Genomic DNA, 20980 nt, shown 5'->3' with positions numbered 1-20980 from the left:
ATGTGGTCAGCTTTAGAATAGGTGTGGTGTGGTGCTGAAATAAATGTATATTCTGTTGATTTGGGGTGGAGAGTTCTGTAGGTGTCTATTAGGTCCACTTGGTGCAGAGCTGAGTTCAATTCCTGGGTATCCTTGTTAACTTTCTGTCTCGTTGGTCTGTCTAATTTTGACAGTGGGGTGTTAAAGTCTCCTATTATTATTGTGTGGAAATCTAAGTCTCTTTGTATGTCTCTAAGGACTTGCTTTATGAATCTGGGTGCTCCCGTATTGGGTGCATATATATTTAGGATAGTTAGCTCTTGTTGTTGAACTGATCCCTTTACCATCATGTAATGGCCTTCTTTGTGTCTTTTGATCTTTGTTGGTTTAAAGTCTGTTTTACCAGAGACTAGGATTGCAACCCCTGTCTTTTTTGTTTTCCATTTGCTTGGTAGATCTTCCTCCATCCCTTTATTTTGAGCCTACGTTTGTCTCTGCAAGTGAGGTGGGTTTCCTGAATACAGCACACTGATGGATCCTGACTCTTTATCCAATTTGCCAGTCTGTGTCTTTTAATTTGAGCATTTAGACCATTTACGTTTAAGGTTAATATTGTTATGTTTGAATTTGATCCTGTCATTATGATGTTAGCTGGTTATTTTGCCCGTTAGTTGATACAGTTTCTTCCTAGCCTAGAGGGTCTTTACAATTTGGCCTGTTTTTGCAGTGGCTGGTACCAGTTGTTCCTTTCCATGTTTAGTGCTTCCAACAGGAGCTCTTGTAGGGCAGGTGTGGTGGTAACTGAATGTCTCAGCATTTGCTTGTCTGCAGGGGATTATATTTCTCCTTTACTTATGAAACTAAGTTTGGCTGGATATGAAATTCTGGGTTAAAAATTCTTTTCTTTTTGAATGTTGAATATTGGCCCCCACTCTCTTCTGGCATGTAGAGTTTCTGCTGTGATATCTGCTGTTAGTCTGATGGACTTCCCTTTGTGTGTAACCCGACCTTTCTCTCTGGCTGCCCTTAACATTTTTTCCTTCAATTTTGGTGAATCTGACAATTACGTGTCTTGGAGTTGCTCTTCTTGAGGAGTGTCTTTGTGGCATTCTCTGTATTTCCTGAATATGAGTGTTGGCCTGCCTTGCTAGATTGGGGAAATTCTCTTGGTAGATTGGGGAAGTTCTCCTGGATAATATCCTGCAGTGTTGGCTAACTTGATTCCAACCTCCCTGTCAATTTCATGTACACCAATCAGACGTCAGTTTGGTCTTTTCACATAGTCCCATATTTCTTGGAGACTTTGTTCGTTTCTTTTTATTCTTTTTTCTCTAAACTTCTTTTCTCGCTTCATTTTGTTCACTTGATCTTCCCTCACTGATACCGTTACTTTCAGTTGATTGACTTGGCTACTGAGGCTTGTGCATTTGTCACGTAATTCTTGTTCCTTGGTTTCCAGCTCCATCAGGTCTTTTAATGACTTCTCTGCATTGGTTATTCTAGTTAGCCATTCATCTATTTTTTTTTCAAGGTTTTTAACTTCTTTGCCATGCGTTCAAACTTCCTCCTTTAGCTCGGAGTAGTATGATCATCTGAAGCCTTCTCTCAACTCTTCAAAGTCATTATCCGTCCAGCTCTGTTCCATTGCTGGTGAGGAGCTGTGATCCTTTGGAGGAGGAGAGGAGCTCTGATTTTTAGAATATCCAGTTTTTCTGCTCTGTGTTCTTCCCATCTTTGTGGTTTTATCTACCTTTGGTCTTTGATGATGGTGACGTACAGATGGGGTTTTGGTGTGGATGTCCTTTCAGTTTATTAGTTTTCCTACTAATGTTCAGCACCCTCAGCTGCAGGTCTATTGGACTTTGCTGGAGGTCCACTCCCGACCCTGTTTGCCTAGGTATCAGAAGTAGAGGCCGCAGAACAGCAAATATTGTTGATCAGCAAAAGTTGCTGCCTGATATTCCTCTGGAAGTTTTGTCTCAGAGGATTACCTGGCCTTGTGTGGTGTCAGTCTGCCTCTACTGGGGGTTGCCTCCCAGTTAGGCTACTCGGAGGTCAAGGACCCACTTGAGGAGTCAGTCTGTCCGTTCTCTGGTCTCCAGCTGCATGCTGGGAGAACCACTACTCTCTTCAAAGCTGTCAGACAGGGATATTTAAGTCTGCAGAGTACTCTGCTGCCGTATTTTTTTATTATGCCCTGCCCCCAGAGGTGGAGTCTACAGAGGCAGGTAGGCCTCCGTGAGCTGCATTGGGCTCCACCCAGTTCGAGCTTCCCCTCAACTTTGTTTACCTACTCAAGCCTTGGCAAAGGCTGGGGCTCTCCCCCAGCCTCACTGTCTCCCTTCGGTTTGATCTCAGATGCTGTGCTAGCAATGAGTGAGGCTCTGTGGGCTTAGAGCCCTCTGAGCCAGGTGTGGGATATAATCTCCTGCGGTGCCCTTTGTTAAGATCATTGGAAAAGTACTTTATTAGAGTGGGTGTGACCCAATTTTCCAGGTGCCATCTGTCACCCCTTTCTTTGACTAGGAAAGGGAATTTCTTGTCCCCTTGCACTTCCCATGTGAAGTGATGCCTCTTCCTGCTTTGGCTCATGCTTGTTGCTCTGCACCCTCTTTCTGACCCTCTCCACTGAGATGAACTTAGTACCTCAGTTGGAAATGCAGAAATCACCCCTCTTCTGCATCACTCATGCTCGGAGCTGTAGACGGAGCTGTTCCTCTTCGGCCTTCTTGGCTCCACCCACCCGGAAACACTTTTTTAACAGAATCTGCAGAAGGATGTTTCAGAGCCCGTTGAAGCTTGTGGTGAAGAACCAATTATCTGCAGATAAAAACTGAAAAGAAGCTATCTGCGAAACTGATTTGTGATGTGTGGATTCATCTCACAGATTTAAAACTTTTTTTGATTCCACATGTTGGAAACACTCTTTTTAAAGAATCCATGAAGGGACATTTAGAAGCCCATTGAGGCCTAGGGGAATAAACTGAATATCCCTACCTATAAACTAGGAAGAAGCTATCTGTGAAACTGCTTTATGATGTGTGAATTTATCTCACAGGGTTTGTTCTTTGTTTTTATTCTGCAAGTTGGAAGCAATTTTTTTGGAGAACCTGTCAAAGGACATTTGGGAGCCCATTAATGCTTATGAGGAAAAACAATATCCCCATATAATACTACAAGGAAGTTGTCTGTGAAACTGCTTTGTGATATGTGAATTCATCTCACAGGGTTTAACCTTTTTATTTTTTGACTCAGCAGGTTTTAAACACTGTTTTTGGAGAATCTGCAATGGTACATGTTGGAGCCTATTGAGGCCAATGTGGAAAAACTGAATATTCCCAGATAAAAACTAGAAAGAATCTCCCAGTGAAACTGATTTGTGATGTGTGGATTCAACTCACAAAGTTAAATTGTTCCATTGATTCACCAGATTGAAAACATTCTTTTTGTAAAATCTGTGAAGAGACATTTTTGAGCCCTTTGAAGCCTTTAAATAATAATAAAAAAAATCCCCAGATAAACCTAGAAAAAAGCTATCTGGGGAATTGTTTTGTGAAACGTGGGTTCAACTCACAGAGTTAAACATTTCATTTTATCCAACAGGTTGGCACACTGTTTTTGGAGAATCTGTGAAGAGACATTATAGGGCCCATTTTAGACTATAAGGAAAAAACAAATATTCCCAGATAAAAACTAGGAAGAAGCTATCTGTGTAACTGCTTTGTGATATGTCGATTCATCTCACAGAATTATACCTTTCATTTCATCCAGCAGTTTGAAAACACTCTTTTTAGAGAGTCTGCAAAGGGACATTTGAGAGTCTATTGAGGCCTATAATTAAAAGATGAATATCCCCAGATAAAAACTATAAAGAAGCTATCTGTGAAACTGATTTGTGATGCGTGGATTTATCTCACAAAGTTAAACTTTTCGTTTGATCCAGCAGGTTGCAACCCGTCTTTTTGGGGAATCTCCCAAGGGACATTTGGGAGCCCCTGAGGCCTATGTGGAAAAACAGACTATCCCCAGATAATAGCTACAAAGAAACTATCTCTGAAACTGCTTTGTGATGTGTGGATTCAGTTCACAGAATTAAACATTTCTTTTGATACAGCAGATTGGAAAAGCTCTTTTTAGAGTATCTGTGAATAGACATTTGGGTGCCCTTTGAGGCCTATGGGAAAAAAATATCACCTGATAAAAGCAAGAGAGAAGCTATCTGTGGAACTGCTTTGTGATGTGTGCATTCATCTCACAGACTTAAACCTTTTTTTGATTCAGCAGGTTGGAAACACTCTTTTTGGAGGATATGTGGAGGGACATTTGGGAGCTGACTGAGGCCTAAGGGCATAAATCAAATATCCGTAAAGAAAAACTAGAAATAAGCTACCTGTGAAACTACTTTGTTATGTGTGGATTCAACACACAGTGATAAATATTTGTTTTCCCTTAATAGGCTGCAAACACTCTTTTTGGAGAATGTTCAAAAGAACATTTGGGAGCCTATTGAGACCTATGGGGAAAAAAATTATCTTAAAGAAAAACTAGCCAAAAGATATCTGTGAAACTGCATGCAATGTGTTGATTCATCTCCCAGAGTTAAAATTTTGTATTGATTCAGCAGCTTCAAAACACTCTTTTTGGACAATCTGTGAATGGACATTTGAAAGTGCATTACGGCCTCTGCAGCAAAACTGAATATCCCCAGATAGAAACTAGAAAGAAGGTGTCTATGTAACTGCTTTATGATGTGTGGATCCATCTTACACAGTTTAACCTTTCAGTTGATTCAGCTGGTTGGAAATACCATTTTAGAGAATCTGCAAAGGGACATTTTGAAGGCCAGTGAGTCCAATGTGAAAAAACTGAATATCCCCACATAAAAATGAGAAAGAAGCTATTTGTGAAACTTCTTTGTGATGTGTGGATTCACCTCACAGAGCTAAACCCTTATTTTTGGTTCAGCAGATTGGAAACGCTTTTTTTGGAAGATCTACGCAGAAATATTTATGAACCCATTCATGCCTATTAACAAAAACTAACATCCCTGCATAAAAACTAGAAATAAGATATCTGTGAACTGATTTTTAATGTGTTGATTCAACTCACATACTTAAATCTTTCTTTTGATTCAGCTGGTTGGAAACTGTCTTTTTGGAGGATCAGCAAAGGGACTATTCGGATCCCCTTGAGGCCTATGGGGCTAAACTGAATATCCACAAATAAAATAAGAAAGAAGCTGTCTGTGATATTGCTTTGCAATATGTGGATTCATCTCACAGTGTTAAGCCTTTCTTTTGATTCAGGAGGTTGCAAACACTTTTTTTGGAGAATCTGTGAAGGGACATTTGGGAGATTATTGAGGCTTATGTGGTAAAAGAGAATATCCCCATATGTAAACTGGAAGAAGGTATCTGTGAAAGTCCTTTGTGATGTGTGGATTCATCTCAAAGAATTAAAACTTACTCTTAATTCATCCGTTTGGAAACACTCTTTTTAAAGAATCTGCAAAGGGACATTTGGGAGCACCTTGAGGTCCATTTGGAAAAACTGAATATCCCCAGGGAAAAGCTAGAAAAAATCTATCTGTGTCACTATTTTATTATGTGTGGATTCAACATACAGAGTTAAACCTGTGTTTTTATTCAGTAGGTTGGAAAGACTCTTTTTGGAGAATCTGCAAAGAAACATTTGGGAGTTCTTTGAGGGCTACAGGGAAAGACAAAATATCCCCAGATAAAAAATAGAAAGAAGCTACCTGTGAAACTGATTTGTGATGTGTTGATTCATCACACCAAGTTAAAGCATTCTTTTTATTCAGCTGGATACAAACACTCTCTTTGGAGCATCGTTGAAGGGAAATTTGGAAACCTATTGAGGCCTTTTGGAAAAAACAGAATACCCTAGATAAAAACTAGAAAGAATCTCTCTGTGAAACTGATTTGTGATGTGTGGATTCATCACACAGAGTAAAACCTTTCTTTTGATTCAGAAGTTTGGAAACACTCTTTTAGTATAATCTGTGAAGAGACATTTTGGAGCCCATTGAGGACTATTGGGAAAAATCAAATATCCTTAGATATAAACTAGAAAGCAGCTAATGGAAACTGCTTTGTTATATGTGGATTCCTCTTACAAAGTTAAACTATTCTCTTGATTCATCAGGTTGGAAACTCTCTTTTTGTACAATCTTTGATAAGACATTTAGGAGCCCATGGACTCTTATGGGGATAAATGGAATATCCCCAGATGAAAATTAGAAAGAATATATATATGTGTATATATATATGTGAAACTGCTTTGTGATGTGTGGATTCATCTCACAGAGTTAAACCTTTCTTTTGTTTCAGCAGGTTGGAAGCACTCTAATTGGAAATTCTGCAAAATGATATTTGGGAGCCCATTGAGGCATATGGTGAAAAACTTAATACCTCCAGATAAAAACTAGCAAGAAGCCTGCCATGAAACTACTTTGGAATGTGTCGATTCAGCTCACAGAGTTAAACCTTTATTTTGATTCAGCGGGTTGGAAACAGTCTTTTTTGAGAATCTGTGAAGGGACATTTGGAATCCCTTTGAGGCCTACGGAAATAAACTGAATATCCCCAGATAAAAACTAGAAAAAACTATCTGAGAAAATGCTATGTAATGTGTTGATTCAACTCACAGAGTTAAACATTTCTTTGGGTTCAGCAGGTTGGAAACACCCTTTTTGGAGACTCTATGATGGGACATTTGAAAGCTCATTGAGACCAATGGGGAAAAATCGAATATCTCCAGATAAAAACTAGAAAGAAGCTATCTGTGAAACTGCATTGTGATGTTTGGATTCATCTCATGCAGTTAAACCTTTCTTTTGATTCAGTTGTTGGAAACATTCTTTTGGTAGAATCTGCAAAGAAACATTTTGTAGCCTATTGTGGCCTGTGGGGAAACATTGATTATCCCCAGATAAAAATAGAAAGAAGCTATCCGTAAAATTGCCTTTTGATGTGGGGATTCAGCTCACAGAGTTAAACCATTCTTTTGATTCAGCAGAATGGAAACCCTGTAATTGTAGAATCTGTGAAATGACATTTGAAAGCCATTTTGGCCTATGTCAAAAAACCGAATATCCCCAAATACAAACTACAAAGAACCTATGTGTGAAACTGCTTCATGATGTGTGGATTCATCTCACAGAGTTAAGCCTTTCTTTTGATGTAAAAGGATGGAAATGTTCTTTTTGTAGAATCTGCAATGTGACATTTGGGAGTCCATTGATGCTTGTAAATAAAACCCATATATCCCCAGATAAAAAGTAGAAAGAAGCTATCTGTGAAACTGCTTTGTGATGTGTGGATTCATCTCAGAGTTAAATATTTTTGTGATTCAGCAGGTTGTGAAAACTTTTTTTGGAGAATCTTCGAAGGGTCATTTGGGAGCCCAGAGAAGCCTATGAGGAAAAACTGAATATCCTTAGAGAACAACTAGAAAGAAGCTGTCTGTGAAACTGCTTTTTGACATGTGGATTCATCTAACAGAGTTACAACTTTATTTTAATTTAGCAGGTTGAAAATACACTTTTTGTAGAATGTGTGAAGGGACATTTTGGAGTCCATTGAGGACTATGGGAAAAAAGAGAAATTTCCATACAAAAGCCAGAAAGAATGTTTGTGTTTAACTTTCTTTGTGATGTGTGGATTCATCTCACAGAGTTAAAACTGTCTTTTGATTGAGCAGGTTGGAAAAATTCTTTTTGGAGAATTTGCGAATGGACTTTTGGGAGCACAAATAGGCATATGCAGAAAAAAAAAATCACCAGATAAAAATTAGAAAGAAGTTATCTGGAAACAGCTTTGTGATGACTGGATTCATCTCACAGAGTTAAACATTTGTTTTGATTCAGCAGGTTGGAAACATTGTTTTTAGATAATGTGTGATGGGGCATTTTGGAGCCTATTGAGGACACTCTGGAAAAACAAAATATTCCCAGATAAAAACGAGAAAAACAGCTATCTGTGAAACTGCTTTATGATTGAGGATTCATCTCACAGAGTTAAATCTTTTGTTGATTTAACACGCTGGAAACACTTTTTTGGAGAATCTGCAAAGGACATTTGGAATCCCATTATTATAAGGCCTATGGAAATAAACTGAATATCTCCAGATTAAAAAAAAAAACTAGAAAAAAGCCTTTTTGTGAAACAGCTTTGTGATGTGTGGATTCATCTCACAAGGTTAAACATTTCTTTTGATTCAGCTGGTTGGAAACATACTTTTTGGAAAATCTGTGAAGGGAAATTTGAAAGCCCACTGAGGCCAGTGGGGAGAAACTGAATACGCCCAGATAAAAACTAGAAAGAAGCTCTATGTGAAACCACTTTGTGATGTCTGGATTCACCTCACAGAGTTAAACCTGTTTTTTCTTCTTTTTTTGATTCAGCAGGTTGGAAACTTTATTTTTGTAGAATCTGTGAAGAAATATTTGGGAGCCTATGGAGGTCTATGGGGAAACACAAAATATCCCTGATAAAAACTAGAATGAACGTATCTGTGAAACTGCCTTTTCAGGTGTGAATTCAGTTCACAGAGTTAAACCTTTGTTTTGATGCAGCAGGACGGAAACACTCTAATTGGAGAATCAGCAAAATGTCATTTGAAAGCCCCTTGGGGCCTGTGTCAAAGAACAGAATATCCCCAAATAAAAACTAGAAAGAAGTTGTCTGTGAAACTGCTTCATGATGTGTGGATTCATCTCACAAACTTAAAACTTTCTTTTGATTCAGCAGGTTGGAAATACTTTTTTTGGAGTATCTGCAAAGGGATATTTGGAAGCCCATTGAGGCTTATGGAGAAACACTGAATATCCCCATATAAAAACTAGAAAAAGCTATCTGTGAAAATGCTATGTAATGTGTGGATCCATCTCACAGAGTTAAACCTTATTCTTTTGATTCAGCAGGTTTCAAACACCTTTCTTGGAGAATCAGTGAAGGGACATTTAGGGGCCAATTGAGGCCTATAGGAAAAAACAAAATATCACCAGATAAAAGCTAGAAAGAAGCTATCTGTGAAAGTGCTTTTTGATATGTGGATTAAGCCCACAGATTTAAACACGTTTTTAATTCAATAGGTTGGAAACACAGTTTTTGGAGAATCTACGAGGGAAAATTTTGGAGTCCATTGTGGCCACCGTGGAAAAAATTAATATTCCTTGATCATAACTGGAAAGAAGTTATCTGTGAAACTGCTCTGTGATTTGCAGATTAATCTCAGAGTTAAATCTTTCTTTTGATCCAGGAGGATGGAACCGTTCCTTTTGTAGAATCTGGAATGGGACATTTGGGAGCTCATTGATGGCTATATATAAAAACTGTATATCCCCAGGAAAAAAAAAACTAGAAATTAACTGTCTGTGAAACTCGTTTTTGATTTATGGATTCATCTCACAGAGTTAAACATTTGTTTTTATTCAGCAGGTTGGAAACACACTTTTTTGTAGAATATGCAAAAGAACATTTTGGATCCCATTTAAGACCATGGGGAAAAACCGAATATTTCCATATAAAAACGAGAAAGAACCTTTCTGTTAAACTGCTTTGTGATGTGTGGATTCACCTCACAAAGTTAAAACTGTCTTTTGATTGAACAGGTTGGAAATACTCTTTTTGGAGAATATGCAAATGGACATGTGAGAGCCCAAAGAGGCATACATGGAAAAACAGTATATCCCCAGATAAAAATTAGAAAGAAGCTATCTGGAAGTGGCTTTGTGATGAGTGGATTCATCTCACAGAGTTAAACCTTTCTTTTGATTCAGCAGGTTGGAAACATTACTTTTGGAAAATGTTTGAAGTGATGTTTGGCAGCCATTTGAGGCCTATGGGGATAGGCTGATTATTCTTTAAGGAAAACTAGGTAGAAGCAATCTGTGAAACTCCATTGTGATGTGTAGATTCATGTCCCGGATTTAACTTTGTATTAATTCAGCAGGTTGGAAGCACTCTTTTAGGAGAACCTGTGAAGCTACTTTTGAAATCTTATTGAGAACTATGCAACAAAACTGAATATCCGCAGATTAAAACTAGAAAGCTTTTTTTGAAATTGTTTTGTGATATGTGTATTCAACTCAGGGAGTAAAACCTTTCTTTTGATTCAGCAGGTTGGAATCACCCTTTTTGAAGAAATGGTGAAAAGACATTTGTGAGCCCATTGAGGAAGATGGGAAAAAAGAGAATATCCCCAGATAAAAAAAAAAAAAAGAAGAATCTGTCTGTGAAACTGCTTTGTGATGTGTGGATTCATCTCACAGAGTTCACCATTTTTTTTGATTCAGCAGGTTGCAAACACTTTTTTTGGAGGTTCTGTGAATAAACATTGGGGAGCCCTTTGAGTCTTATTTAAAAACACGAATATCCCCACATAAAAACTAGAAAGAATCTATATGTAATGCGGCTTTGTGATGTGTGGATTCACCTCACAGAGTTAAACCTTTCTTTTAATTCAGTAGATTGGAAACACTTTTTTTGTCAAATATTTGAAGGAGCAATTTAGAGCAGAATGAGTCCTATGGGAAAAAAAAAAAACAGAGCATCCCCAAATAAAAACTGGGAAGAAGCTATCTGTGGAACTGCTTTCTGATGTGTGGCTTTATCTGATAGAGCCAAATTTTTCCTTTGATCCAGTAGGTTGGAAACACTCTTTTTAAGCAATCTGCAAAGGGACATTAGGAAACCCATTGAGGCCTAAGGGGAAAAGCAGATTATACCCTGTTAAAAACTAAAAATAATCTATCTGTGAATCTGCTTGGTGATGTGTGGATTCATCTCACAGAATGAAACTTTCTTTTCATCCAGCAGCTTGGAAACACCCTTTTTGGAGAATCTATGAAGAGACATTTAGGAGCCCATTTATGCTTGTAAATGAAAACAAAATATCACCAGATAAAAAACTAGAAAGAAGCTACATGTGAAAGTTCTTTGTGAGGTATAAGTTGATTTCACTGATTTCGCCTTGCTTGGATTCAGCAGGTTGGGAACTCTCTTTTTGGAAAATCTGTGAAGGGACATTTGAAAGCCCAATGAGGCCTATGTGGAAAAATTTAATATCTGCAATGAAAAGTAGAAACAATCTATCTGTGAAAATGTTTTTTGATATGTGGATTCACCTCACAGTGTCAAAACTTTCTTTTGATTCAGCATGTTGGAAACACTCTTTTTGGAGAATCTGTGAAGAAACGTTTGCAAGCCCATTGAGGTCTATGGAAATAAACTGAATATTTCCAGATAAAAACTAGAATAAATCTATCTTTGAAACTGCTTTGGGAGGTGTCGATTCATCTCATAGAGTTAAACTTTGTTTTGATTCAGCAGGTTGCAAACACTGTTTTTTGAGAACGTGTGAAGGGACATTTTGAGCCCACTGAGTACTATGGGGAAAACAGAATAATCCCAGATAAAAGCAACAAATTAGATATCTGTGAAGCTGCTTTGAGATGTGTGGATTCATCTCACAGAGTTAAACCTTTCTTTTCATTCAGCTGGTTCAAAACACTTTTTTTTGGAGAATCTGAGAAGAGACATTCGGGAGCGCATTGAGGCCTATGTGGAAAAACAAAACATACCCAGGTAAAAACTAAAAAGAAGCTATCTGTGAATATGCATGTGATGCTTGGATTAATTTCACAGAGTTATAAGTTTTTTTGATTCAGCAGGTTGGAAACACTGTTTTTGGAGAACTTGGGAAGGGAAATTTTGAAACCCATAAAGACCTATGTGGTAAAATTGAATACCTGCAGTTAAAAACATGAAAGAAACTATGCAAAACTGCTTTGTGATATGTTAATTCATCTCACGAAGTTAAAACTTTCTTTTGATTCAGCATGTTATAAACACTCTGTAGGGAGAATCTGCGAAGACACATTGGAGCGGATAAGGCGTATGGAACAAAATCAAATATCCCCAGAGAAAAACTAGAAAGTAGCTATCTGTGAAACTGCTTTGTGATGTGTGGATTCATCTCACAGAGTTAAGGTTTTCTTTTGATTCAGCAGGTTCAAAACACTCTTTTTCTAGAATCTGTGAAGGGACGTTTGGCAGACAATTGAAGATTATGGAGAAAAACAGAATATCCCCAAGAAAAAACTATAAAGAATCTATCTGTGAAACAGCTTTGTGATGTTTGGATTCATCTCAAAGAGTTAAACCTTTCTTTTGACTCAACAGGTTGAAAAAACTCTTTTTGGAGAATCCACAAAGGGACATTTGAGAGCTCATTGAGGCTCATGGGAAAAAACTGAATATCCACTGATAAAAACTTGAAACAAGCTTTCCGTGAAACTGCTTTGTGATGTGTGGATTCATCTTACAGAGTTAAACGTTTTTATTGATTCAGCAGTTCAGAAATGCTCTTTTTGGAGAATCTGCCAAGAGACATTTTGGAGCCCATTGATGCCTAGGGGAAAAATTGTATATCCTCAGATAAAAACTAGAAAGAAGCTATCTGTGAAACTTCTTTGTGATGTGTGGATTCATCTCACAGAATTAAAGTTTTCCTTTGATTCAGCCAGTTCAAAAAACTCTTTTTCTAGAATCTGTGAAGGGACATTTGGGAGCCCATTGAGAACTATGGAGAAAAAGTGAATATCCCCCGGTAAAAACTAGAAAGAAGCTCTCTGTGAGACTGCTTTGTGATGTGTGGATTCATCTCACATAGTTAAAGCTTTATTTTCATTCAGCAGAGTGTAAACACTCTTTCTAAACAATCTGCAAAGGGACACTTTGTAGCACTTTGAGGCCTATGGGGAGAAACTTAACATCCTCAGAAAAACTGGAAAGAAGCTATATGTGAAACTGTTTTCTGATGTGAAGATTCATCTTACAAAGTAAACCTTTCTTCAGATTCATCAGATTGCAAACAGTCTTATTGGAGAGTCTGTGAAGTTTCATTTTGGAGCCCATTGAGCCTTCTGGGGAAAAACTGAATAGACACAGATTAAAACTAGAAAGAAGCTATCCATGAAACTGCTTTCTGATGCATGGATTCATCTCACAAAGTTAAATCTTTCTTTTGAGTCAGCAGGTTAAAAACACTCCTTTTGGAGAATCTGCGAAGGGACATTTGGAAGCACATTGAGTTTATGGGGCAAAATTGAATATCCCCAGATAATTGCCTAGAGGGCAATTACCAGTGAAACTGGTTTGTGATTTGTGGATTAATCTCAAGAGTTAAACTCTTTTTGATTTAGCATGTTGGATACACTTTGTGGAGAATCTGTGAAGAAACATTTGGGAACACAATGAGGCCTAAGGAAAAAATTGATAATCCCCAGATATAAACTAGAAAGAAGCTATCTGTAAAACAGCTTTTTGTTGTGTGGATTCATCTCAAAGAGTTAAAACTTTCTTTGCATTCAGCAGGGTGGAAAGACTCCTTCTAGACAATCTGTGATGGGCCATTTTGTAGCCCATTGATGCTTATGGGGAAAAACCTGATATCCCCAGATAAAAACTAGAAAGAAGCTCTCTGTGAAAGTACTTTGTGATGTGAAGATTTATCCCACAGAGGCAAACCTTTCTTTTGATTCAACACTTTGCAAACAGTCTTATTGGAGAATCTGTGCAGCTTCATCTCAGAGCCCATTTTTGCCCTGTGGAGAAAAACAAAATAGACCTAGATAAAAGCTAGAAAGAAGTTATCTGTGAAACTGCCTTGTGATCCGTGGATTAATCCCACAGAGTTAAACTTTTCTTTTGATTCATCAGGTTGGAAACACTCCTTTTGAAGAAGCTGCACAGGGATATTTTGAAGTCCATTGAGGTTTATGGGGAAAAATTGAATATCCTCAGATAAAAACTAGAAGGCAGCTCCCGGTGAACTTGCTTTGTGATTTGAGGATTCATCTCACATATTAAACTTTCTTTTAGTTTAGCAGGTTGGAAAAACTCTTTTTACAGAATCTGCAAAGAAATATTTGGGAGCCCAATGAGGCCTAGGGAAAAAACAGAAAATCCCCAGACATAAACTAGAAAGAAGCTATCTGTGAAACAGCTTTGTGATGTGTGGATTCCTCTCACAGAGGTAAACTTTATTTTGATTCAGCAGATTGGAAACACTCTTGGTGTACAACGTGTGAAGGGACACTTTGGAAGCCATTGAGGCTTATGGGGAAAAACAGAATATACACAGATTAAAAACTCGAAAAAGCTGTCCATGAAACTGCTTTGTGATGTGTGGATTCATCTTACAGTGTTAAACTTTTTAATTGATTCATCAGGTTGGAAAAAGTCTTTTTGCAGAATCTGCAAAGAAACATTTTGGAGTCAATTGAGGCCTACGGAAACAATTGAATATCCTTAGAAAAAAATCAAAAAGAAGTTATCTGTGAAACTGCTTCTTGAGGAGTGGATTCACCTTACAGAGTTAAACTTTTCTTTTAGGTTCAGTAGGTTCAAATCACTCTTTTTGTAGAATCTGTGAAGGGACATTTGGAAGCCCATTGAAGCCTGTGGAGAAAAACCAAATATACTCAGATAAAAACTAGAAAGTTTTCTGTGAAACTGGTTTGTGATGTTTCAATTCCTCTCACAGAGGTAAACCGTTTTTTTCACTTAGCAGTTTGGAAACATTCTTTGTGTAGAATCTGTGAAGAGACATTTTGGAGCCCATTGATATCTAGGAGAAAAATGAAATATTCCTAGATAAAAACTAGAAAGAACATATCTGTCAAACTGCTTTGTGATGCCTGGATGCATCTCAAAAATTTCAACATTTCTGTTGATTCTGCTGGTTGGAAATGTTCTTTTGGTAGAATCTCTGAAAAGACATTTGGGATCTCTTTGAGGCCTGTGAGAAAAAACTGAATATCCCCAGATAAAAACTGCAAAGAAGCTATCTATGAAACTGTTTTTTAATGTGGGGATTCATCTCACTGCGTTAAAACTTTCTTTTGATTGAGCAGGTTGGAAACACTTTTTTTGTAGAATCTATGTAGGGATATTTGGGAGCCCATTGAGGCCTATGGGAAAAAAACCAAATGTCTCCAGATGAAAACTAGAAAGAAGCTATCTGTGAAAGTGCTTTGTGATGTTTGGATTCATCTCACAGAGTTAAACCTTTCCTTTTATTCTTCAGGTTGGAGACCCTCTTTTCAGTTAGTCTGCGAAGGGACATTTCAGAGTCCATTGTGGTCTATGGAAAAAAAAAAAATATCCCCAGGTAAGAACTAAAAAGAAGCTATCTGTGAAACTCTTTTATGATGTGTGGATTAATCTCACAGTGTTAAACCTTTCTATTGATTCTCTAGATTGAAAGGACTCTTTTGGAGATTATGTGTAGGCACGTATGACAGCCTATTGGGTCACATGGGGATAAACAATATTCTTATATAGAAACTAGAGGGAAGGTGTCTGTGAAACTGCTTGAATGTGTGGATTCATCTCACAAAGTTAAAACTGTATTTTGATTCAGCAGGTTGGAAATTCACTTGTTACTGAATCTGCAAAGGGACATTTTGGAGCCCGTAGAGGTTTATGGGGAAAAACAAAACATCTGCAAATAAAAACTGGAAAAAAGCTATCTGTGAAACGGCCTTGTGGTGTGTGGATTCATCTCACCGATTTAAACGTTTCCTTTGATTCAGCAGGTGGAAACACTCTTTTTGTAGAATCAGTGAAGCAACATTTCAGAGGCCATAGGGACCTATAGGGGAAAACCTAATATCTCCATACAAAAACTAGAAAGGATCTATCTGTGAACCTGCTTTGTGAAGTATGGTTTCATCTCAAATAATTAAAGTTTTCTATTTATTCAGCAGGTTGTAAACACTCTTTCTGGAGCATCTTTGAAGGGACATTTGGGAGCCCATTGAGGGATATGGAGAAAAATTGTATATCCCCAGATAAAAACCAGAAAGGAGATATCTGTAAATCTGCTTTGTGTTATGTGTGGATTCATCTCACAGTGTTAAACCTTTCTTTTGTTCAGCCTGGTTGGAGACATTCAATTTGGAAATCTGTGGAAAAACATTTAGGAGCGCATCAAGGCCTATAAATAAAAACTGAATATCTGCAGATAAAAACTAGAAAGAAGCTATTTGTGAAACTTCTTTGTGATGTGTGGATTCATCTCACAGAGTTAAACCTTTGTATGAATTCAGCAGGTTGTAATCACTCTTTTTGTAGAAACTGTGAAGAGACATTTGGAAGCCCATTGAGGCCAATAAAAAAATAAGAAAACATCCCCGATAAAAACTGGGAAGAAGCTATCTGACAAACTGTTTTGTGATGTGTCATGTGAACTCAGAGAGGTAAACCTTTCCTTTGATTCAGCAGGTTTGAAACACTCTATTTGAAGCATTTGTGAAGGGACATTTGAGAGCTCATTGAGACCTATTGAGAAAAAATGGAATATCCTTAGAGAAAAATGGAATATCCTCAGATAAAAACAAGAAAAGAGACATCTGTAAAACTGCTGTGTGATGTGTGGATTCATCTCACAGAGTTAAACATTTGTTTTGATACAGCAGGTTGAAAACCTTCTTTTTGTAGAATCTGCAAAGGGATATTTGTGAGCCCATTGAGGCCTATAAGTTAAAACCAAATATTTCAAAATTAAAACTAGAACGAAGTTGTCTGTGAAACTTTTTTGTGATGTGTGGATTTGTTCAACATCATTAAAGCTTTCTTTTGATTCCACACGTTGGAAACACTCTTTTTATAGAAACTGTGAACAGTCATTTGGGAGCCCTTTGAGGTCTATGCAAAAAAGCAAAATATTCCCAGATAAAAACTAGAAATAAGCCAGCTGTGAAACAGCTTTTTGATGTGTGGATTCATCTCAAAGAGTTAAATCTTTCTTTGGATTGAACAGTGGAAACACTCTTTGTGGTGAATCAGTGAATAGACATTTGTGAGCCCATAGGAGTCTATGGTGATAAAACAGAATATTTGCAGATAAAAACTAGAAAGAAGCTAACTGTGAAAGTGCTGTGGAATACATGTATTCATTTCACAGAGTTAAAACTTTCTTTTGATTCAGCAGGTTGAAACTGCTCTTTTTTTTTTAATCTGCAAAGGGATATTTTGAATCCCTTTGAGGTTTATGGGGAAAAACAAAATATCCACAGATAAAAACAGGAAAGAAACTAACTGTAAAACTGTTTTATGATGCGTGGATTCAGCCCACCGATTTAGACCTTTTTTTTTGATTCAGCAGGTTGGAAACTCTCTTTTTGTAGAATCAGCAAAAGAACATTTGGGAGGCCATAGGGACCTACGGGAAAAAAACTGAATATCCCCCATATAAAAACTAGAAATAAGTTATCTGTGAAACTGCTTTTTGATGAATATATTCATCTCACATGGTTAAACCTGTGTATTTATTCAGCACATTAGAAACACTCTTTCTGAAGGATCTGTGAAGGGACATTTGGGAGGCCATTGAGGAGTATGGGGAAAATCATATATCCCCAGATAAAACCCAGAAAAAAATCTATCTGTAAAACTGCTTTGTGATGTGTGGATTCATCTCACAGTGTTAAACCTTACTTTTGATTCAACAAGTTTGAAACACTCTTTTTGTAGAATCTGTGAATGGACATTTTGGAGCCATGGGTGTCTATAGGGATAAAAATAATATCCCCAAATAAAAACTAGAAAAGAGTTATCTGTGAAAGTGCTTTGTGATATGTGGATTCATCTCATGGAGTTAAAACTTCCTTTTGATTCAGCAGGTTGGACATACTTTTTTTGTGGAATCTGCGAAGGCACATTTTGTAGCCTGTTGGTGTCCTTTGGGGAAAAACTGAATATTCCCAGATAAAAACTAGAAAGAACTTATCTGTGAAACTGCTGTGTGATGAGTGTATTCATGTCACAGAGATAAATCTTTCTTTTGGTTCAGCAAATTGGAAACACTCTTTATGGAGAATCTGCAAAGAAACATTTTGAAATCCATTGAGGCCCAAGGGGAAAAGTAAATATTTCCAGATAATAACTAGAAAGAAGCTATTTGTGATATGTGGATTCATCTCACAGAATTAAAACTTTATTTTGATCCAACAGATGAGAAACACTTTTTTTTGTGGAAGCTGCGATGGGACATTTTGGAGCCCATGTAGGCCTGTAAAGAAAAACAGAATATCCACATATAAAAACTAGAAAGAATCTATCTATGAAACAGCTTTGTGATGTGTGGATTCATCTCAGAGTTAAAAATTTCTTTTTCTTCAGCAGGGTAGAAACATTCTTTTTGTAGAATCAGTGAAAGGCCTTTTGGGAGACCACTGGGGCCCTTGGGGAAAAACCGAATATCCCCAGATAAAAACTTGAAAGAAGGAATCAGTGAAACCACTTTGTGATGTGTGGATTCACTTCACAGAGATAAGCCTTTCTTTTGATTCAGCAGGTTGGAAACACTCTTTCTGTAGAATCTGGGAAGGGCCATTTGGGAGCCAATTTTGGCCTATGCAAAAGAAAAACGAATATCCAAAGATAAAAACTAAAAGAATATTTCTATGAAACCACTATGTGATGTGTGGGTTCATCCAACAGAGTTAAACCTCTCTTTCGATTCAGCAGGTTGGAAACACTCTTTTTGTAGAATCTGTGAAGGGAATTTCAGAGCCCCTTGTGGACTATACAGAAAAACTGAATATCCTTCGATAAACACTGATGGAGCTATTTTTGAAAATGCTTTGTGATGTGTGGATTCATCTCACAGAGTTAAGCTTTTCTCTTGATTCAGCATGTTCGAAACACTCTTTTTGGAGCAGCTGTGAAAAAATATTTGGAAGCCCATAGAGGTCTATGTGAAAAAACTGTATATCCCCAGAAAGAAACTAAAAAGAAGCTATCTATGAAACTGCTTTGTGATGTGTGGATTCATCTCACAGAGTTAAGCATTTCTTTTTATTCATTTTATTTATTATTTTTGAGAAGGAGTCTCACTCTGTAGCCCAGGCTGGAGTGCAGTGGTGCGATCTTGGCCCACTGCAAGCTTCAACTCCTGTGTTCATGCCATTCTCCTGCTTCAGCCTCCTGATTAACTGGGACTACAGGTGCCCAACACCATGCTCTTCTAATTCTTTTTTTTATTTTTAGTAGATACAGGGTTTTACCATGTTAGCCAGGATGGTCTCAATCTCCTGACCTCATGATCCACCCATCTTGGCCTCTCAAAGTGCAGGGATTACAGGCATGAGCCACAATGCTCAGCCTGGAAACACTCTTTTTTAGAATGTGTGATGGGTCATTTGGGAGCTCATCAAGGCCTACAGGAAGAAATGAAATATCCCCAGATAGAAAGTAGAAATTATCTGTCTGTGAGACTCCTTTGTGATGTGTGGATTCACCTCACAGAGTTAAGTATTTCTTTTCATTCAGCAGGTTAGAAAAACTCTTATTTGTTATTTATTTATTTGAGATGGAGTCTCACTCTGTAACCCATGCTGGAGTGCAGTGGTGCAATCTTGGCTCACTGCAAGCTCCACCTCCTGGGTTCACACCATTCTCCTGCCTCAGCCTCCCAAGTAACTGTGACAACAGGTGCCCACCATAATGTCTGGCTAATTTTTTGTATTTTTAGTAAAGACAGGGTTTTATAATGTTAGACTGAATGGTCTCGATCTCCTAACCTCATGATCCACCCGTCTCGGCCTCTAAAATTGCTGGGATTACAGGCATGAGCCACCATGCTCAGCCTGGAAACACTTTTTTAGAATCTGTGGTGGGTCATTTGGGAGCTCATTGAGGCCTGCAGGAAAAAATGAAATATCCCCAGATAAAAACTAGAAAGTATCTGTCTGTGAAACTCCTTTGTGATGTGTGGATTCATCTCACTGAGTTAAGCCTTTCCTTTAATTCAGCAGATTTTAAACACTCTTTTTGTAGAATCTCTGAAGGAATATTTGGGAGCCCATTGAGGTCTACAGAAAAAAGTAGAATATCCCCAGATAAAAACTAGAAAGAAGCTATCTGTGAAACCACTTTGTGATATGTGGATTCATCTGACAGACTTAAACTTTTCTTTTGATTCAGCAGGTTGAAAACACTCTTTTTGAAATATGTGGGAAGGGACTTTTGAGAGTCCATTCAGACCTATGGGAAAACAGAACATCCACAGATAAAAACTAGAAAGAAGCTATCTGTGAAACCGCTTTGTGATGTGTGGATTCATCTCACAGAGTTAAACCTTAGTTTTGGTTCAACAAGTTGGAAACACTCATTTTTGGTATCTCCAAGAGGACATTTTTGAGCCCATTTTAGGCCTATGGGGAAAAACTGAATATCCCTGGATAAAAACTATAAAGAAGCTATCAGAGAAACTGCTTTGTGATGTGTGTTTTCATCTCACAGAGTTAAACTCCCCTTTTAATTCAAAAAATTGGAAATACTATTTTTGTAGAATCTGCGAAGGGGCATTTGGGAACCCATTGAGGCCTATGGAGATAAACTGAATATCCCCACATAAAAATTTGAAAGCAGCTATCTGAGAAAAGCTTTGTGATGCATTGATTCATCTCATAAAGTTTAACCATTCTTTTGACTCAGCAGGTTGGAAAGACTCTTTTTGGAGGATTTGCAAAGGTACATTTTGGAGCCCTTTGAGACCTATGTGGGAAGAGTGAATATCCCCATATTAAAACTGGAAAGCAGCTGTCTGTAAAACTGTTGTGATGTGTGTAATCACCTCACAGACTTAAACTTTTCTTTTGATTCAGCATTTAGGAAACACTCTTTTTTGTATGATCTTGGAAAGTACATTTGAGTGTCAGTTGAGGCCTACAGGGAAAAAAACTAATATCCCCAGATAAAAACTAGAAAGAAGCTATCTGAGAAACTGCTTTGTGATGTGTAGATTCATGTCACAGGTTTAAACCTTTCTTTTGAATTAGCATGTTGGAAACATTCTTTTAGAGAATCTGTGAAGGGACAATTTTAAGTCCATTAAGGCCTACAGCAATAAAATGGAATATCCCCAGATGAAAGCTAGAAAGAAACTATCTGTGAAACTGTCTGTG

The sequence above is a fragment of the Pongo pygmaeus genome, chromosome 8 (genome assembly GCF_028885625.2).
Source record: "Pongo pygmaeus isolate AG05252 chromosome 8, NHGRI_mPonPyg2-v2.0_pri, whole genome shotgun sequence".
In the NCBI taxonomy this organism is placed as follows: Eukaryota; Metazoa; Chordata; class Mammalia; order Primates; family Hominidae; genus Pongo; species Pongo pygmaeus.
Note: the sequence above shows the minus strand (reverse complement) of the source record.